Below are 5,775 nucleotides of genomic sequence, written 5' to 3' on the forward strand. Positions count from 1 at the left end.
AAGCTAGCCGGGCGTGGTGGCGCATGCCTTTAGTTCCAGCACTCGGGAGGCAGAGACAGGCGAATCTCTGTGAGTTCAAGGCCAACCTGGTCTACATAGCGAGTTCCAGGCCAGCCGCGGCTACAGGGAGACCCTGTCTCAAAAGGACAAAAAAAAAAAAAATTGAAACCTTTAATCTTTAAAAATTTCAATGTGAGTTCTTTTTAAAAATTCTTCATAAATGAAATAAAAAACCAAAGTGCAAATGGTAATACTTGTAACATAGGCATGCGGCTATCTTCATGTATTTATGCCTATGTAATACATATATTAGAGCATAAATCTCTTAGAAGTCAATTAGCAAAGTAAACACATGACATAAATATGGTAAATGAGAAAATGATAAAAAGAATACGTCAAGTGACCAAAACACAGGAGAATCTCTACAGCCTCCCTGCTTAAAAGTCATCCAGCAAGCTATCATTTGCTTATCTTACTGAAAAATGCTTTTTAATCATTACTTTCATTACTTATATTGACATTCAAAACTGCCTAAATGTTTGATGATATCAAGTTGTTGTATATTTCTAAAAATGGAATAATCTTGTTTCAATTAAAATTATTGTGCTTCAAAATAACATTTATCAGCATGGACATGTGATTGTGGCCTACCATGTAATTCAACACGTTCCAAAAGCATGTAGATACTATTATACCTTACAGAAACTGCAAATTTATGTATACATAGAAGACCTAAATGAAATAGTAATGTTTTCTATGAGTGGTAGAATTATTTTATTACTTTCAAATTTTTTCCTTTCTACCTGTCTGTATCAACTAAATGCCCTCCAATAAACAGTCATTATTTGTGTGAGTGTGTGTTTGTGTGTGCTCTGGCACACATATGCATGCATGAGCATATGTGCAGAAATCAGAGCATAACCTTGGATGTCATTCCTTGGGTACCTTCCCCCCCTTTTTTTAGACAGCATCTTTCACTGAGACCCAGGGGCTCAGGAATTAGGCTAGACTGCTGGCCAACAAACTCTAGGAATCCACCTGTTTCTGTCTCTCTAGAACTCAGATTACAAGTGCTCACCACCATGCTTAGCTTTTTACATGTGTTCAAGGGGTCAAACTCAGGTCTTCATGCTTGCAAGGCAAGTGCTTTACCAACAAGTCATCTCCCCAGTCCCAAGTGGATTATTTTTTGAAGAGATTTAGTTTCCCCAGATCTACGAAAAGAAAAAAACTACAGTTATCATTTCTTGACTTTTAAAGGCACAATTCCCCTAACTTCCCTTAATGAAATGTTTATTGGGACATTGTAATTGATTTTGTGATGATCCAGGAGACACTGGAGATTTTGTGCGCAAACACATAGCAGCTGATTGGCGAGTCCGAGTGACTTGTCCTGAACTCCTCTGACTTCAGGGAAGAGATGGATTTCTCCTCTTCCTTGCTCTGAGACCTCAGTCTCACAGGCCTGGCCTCTATTAAAAGTGGCCTCTGTGCTTGCTAAAGTCAACATGAGCCTGACCCACTCCCAGCCTCTCTTATCACGACACCAGTCCCACATTACAATGGCAGGCAATATCTTCAGGTGCAAACTGCTTTCCTGATGATGATAGATTTATTGTATTTGAAGGCAAAGGTTTCATAAACTTCAATTAGGGCCAGACAGAACTCTACCAAAAAGCGTTAGGCAGGACTATGAGTCATTCAAACTCAGCATTGTGGTGGTTTCATTAGAGAGAGATTTCTTTCTTCTCTAAATGACAGTTATAACAAAGGCCTATAAAATAAATGACAGTAATCTACAGAGCTTTCTTTCTCCTTGACTAATACAATTGACCAGGTTATCCTCATGGGACTTGAGGTGAGGTGTGTGTCATGCACACTGCCTTTCAAGGATTGTGATGCTTTATGTTTACATTCAGTGTCATGATGTTAGCAGAACCAGGGCATTTTCCAGCCCAGCATCACCAGGGTCAGTTCAAGGAGCTTGATGCCTCTTGGCTCAAAGCATCTCCTCCAGCACAGTTTCCCTTTAGGAGGCCTTCTGGCTAGTAGATAGGAGCCTCAAAGTAGCAACTGGGTTCTAATGCTGGCCCAGACACTTCCTACAGTGAAAATGTGATGACATTGGTCATGGGATACCACCATCTTAGTCTTAGAATGAGAATAGCATTGGCCTCATTGGGTATTTTGAATATTCTGTCAGTCAATCCACAAGTATATACTGAATATCTCCTATTGCAGGACAGCACTGCTCTGTACACCACAGACTGAGCCAGATGAAGGGCAGCCCTGACCTTCATTGCTCTCTCAATCTAGTGGGAGAAGCAGATATCATCCACGGGAACTATTCGTCCTGAACTAATCCGCTTAAGGAATCCTTTCCTGAACTCTCCCCCTAACTTCCCATTTGCTTTCAAAATTCTAAAAGCTTTTGCTGAGATCAGGTTATGTCTTGTTCTAAGTTGTTCTGTATTGTATAAGGCAGCACTCTTTTAGGCTGTGCCCTCCTTGGGAAACTCCATTTTGAGGGCAAATGCAGGGCAGGATGACTTTGCACCTTAGAGGACACATAAATAATACATTCTGTCCAGCACCACCCAGTGCTGAGTATCTGAAGCATCAACTGACAAATAGCTTATTCCTAAAAGTAAAAAGGTACCACCCTGTAAGTTAATTTATCAAAGTACATTGGAACCATATGAGCACATGGTGCATTAAAATCATTTCAGGAAATGTAGGACTTATCAAACACTCCAAACCAAATAATGAGTACAATATGCTCATTTCAGTAAAGAGGACACTGAACACTATAACAGTGACAGCTCCCATTGACCTGATCACCCAATGTCAATGGGCCACCAAACAGAATTCCCAGCTGTCTCAGGGGCTTCTGTTCTGCTCGGTCCTCGTTGCTGATACAGTCTGCTAGACCTGTCGTCCATCCATCCACCAGTCCATCCATCTAGACCTGGTCCTGCCCTATGTCTCTATGGCCTTCCTGGTCCCACACCTCACGTCTGCCACTCACTCAACTTTGAGGCTTAATTTAACTCTTGGCTCTGCAACATCAGCTTCTCCAGGAACAGATCTGTAGCAGGGTTCCTTATCTACCCACCCCCAGATACCCTAAATCTTCTATCAGCTGTCTTCCTCACTTCCATTAAGGCTTCTTTAGAGCTCTTTGAACACTTCTGTAGTCCCTCTAACTCTTTTGTAACTATTCTGTAACGTACACATACAGAGAAAGCAATTTACTGTATGATGTGTAATATATGACCTGACAGTTAATATTAGTAATTAAGATTGGAATAAGATAACCTGTTTTTGCCAACAGTCAGCTATTACAGAAAATTGGAGCTACTTGGCAAATTTCAGACAATGAAATTGATATAATTGTGTTTATTGTTAATTTAAATTTTTTGATATCTACAAAGATGCAAACATGACTGCTTCTGACATTGCATGTTCATGACAGTATTTTCTTCAAGACCGTGTCCTCACTTTAACCTGTACATTTATTCACTGATAGCTAGATGAAAACTGGGTAAAGAAAGTTCTATGAAGAGCATGTTCTGGTAACATGTTTGATGTTGTTGGAGTGAGAAAGAATTTAGACTTTTTGAAGACTTAGAAACTAATGTTGTAAGGTAGCTAGTCAGATCTTACCAAGCTTGAAGGTCATGGAGGATGGACAACCCCCTCATCAGCAGCTTGTAAAACTAAGAACAGAAATTGCAGGTCTCTGATTACCAGTCAAAGAAATAGAATCTGAATTATGTCTCTGGCCCTGGCATTCTAAATTGCCAAAAAATTATAAAATTACTATCTAGCAGAAGATTTTATAGTCAAGAACAAGAAAATACCATTGTCCCCTTCCTTAATAATTCATCAAAATAGGTCTTTGATTATCCGGACAGGAAAACAGTCCTCAGGAAAGCTAAGAAATAGTATAAAACCTACTTAAAAATATAGATTGGCACAATGACTATTATTTACTCTGTTCCCATAGAGTGTTTTGCTCTGCAATGGTCCCTTTGACCACTGCCCACTCTCACCCTTGACAGTGCCCCACTTTGCCTTGTCATGAACTCTATCCTCTACACTACACTCCATGTCTCTTCTCATTTCTTTTGACAGAGATCACAGAGACCAGAGAACTTAAGAGAGACCAGAGTAAGATCCCAGAATCAAAGGTATGGACGGAGTACAAGGGAGGGAAAAGGAGGTGGACTCAAAATATGTTCAGGAAACAGCCCACAGTCAAATCACACAGGATCTCCTAGGCCAAGATTAAGAACTTTTTATTTTATTCTCAGTGCCCTGGGAAGCCACTGGTGGTTTCAAGCATTCGTTCCAAAGGCTCCAATGAGAATGAAGAATACTATAGTTCTCTCATTAGAAGTTACTGCTTTCCCTGAAAACAAGGTGAGAATGGTCTATTCTTCCAGGTATTGGTTCATGACCCTACTGAGCATGTGACTTGAGCCAGTAAAATCAGAGTGAACTCAAGTTAGAGAGGAAAAAAGTTCCTTTTATTGCTGGAGGAAACATGCAGCTGCCAAACTTTCCGACCATCACTTTCCTGTCAGAAGGGAAGTCTGTGTACAGATGAAAGCATCATGCAGAGGAGAGGTAGGGAAAGGGATGGAGAGATGACTACTGTGAGATTTGGCAGTCCTACTTTCATTGAAAACCTGCACTAAGACCTGCTGTGTCTGCAGACTTGCTAGATGCCCAAGACAACAAATCCCAGTTGTAATAAAAAATAAACAAATGACAAGAAAGTCAAGGTCAAAATGCCCACTTAATACCGAGCTCTTTAACATGGAACTAGAGAAGCTGGCATCTCACCAAGTAGGTCTCAAGCAAAGGAGGCGCCATCCTGAATCACAGGACTTCATTGAGCCTGTCACAGAGGCCATGTTGTTTCTTCCAGTCTGCATCCTCACACTAACACCCCATCCCTAGGGCCGTCCAACTCTTCTTGTGTTCTTTCATCTACTTTCACACCTAAATAGATTTTTTTTTGCGTATTATTCTAGGCAAAGGAGGCGCCATCCTGAATCACAGGACTTCATTGAGCCTGTCACAGAAAGATAATAGAGGCCATGTTGTTTCTTCCAGTCTGCATCCTCACACTAACACCCCATACCTAGGGCCATCCAACTCTTCTTGTATTCTTTCATCTACTTTCACACCTAAATAGATTTTTTTTTGCGTATTATTCTTGTTTACGATTTTGACTTATTAAAGCCTGTTATGAACCTTGGGTAGATAGTATCAGCTTCAGATTCCACTAGTGATTCCTAATTAGCTCCATCTTTCCACACATTCAAGTTGCAAAAAATAAAAACCTAACCAGCCTAGTTCTTTCTTCTTTGCAAAGAGCTCATGTCTCAGGCTGTTTGTGCTGCTGTAACAAAATACTGTGGACTAGGGATGGCTCAGTCAGTGAAGTGTTTGCCACAAAAGCATGAGACTCTGAGTTCGATCCCCAGCACCCACATAAAAATACAGATATGCGGGCTGGAGAGATGGCTCAGCGGTTAAGAGCACTAACTGCTCTTGCAGGGGACCTGGGTTTGATTCCCAGCACCCACATGGCAGCTATGAACCGTCCTTAACTCCAGTACCAGGGGAATCTGAAACCCTCTTCTGACCTCCGTGGCATTGCATGACACGGTGCACTCATATGCAGGCAATACACTCATACACATAAAATAAAAACAATAAATAAAATTTTCAAAAATACAGATATGGTGGCATAAGGTTGTA

This window comes from Nannospalax galili, unplaced genomic scaffold (assembly GCF_000622305.1).
Source record: "Nannospalax galili isolate Female #2095 unplaced genomic scaffold, S.galili_v1.0 scaffold854, whole genome shotgun sequence".
Taxonomy (NCBI): Eukaryota; Metazoa; Chordata; class Mammalia; order Rodentia; family Spalacidae; genus Nannospalax; species Nannospalax galili.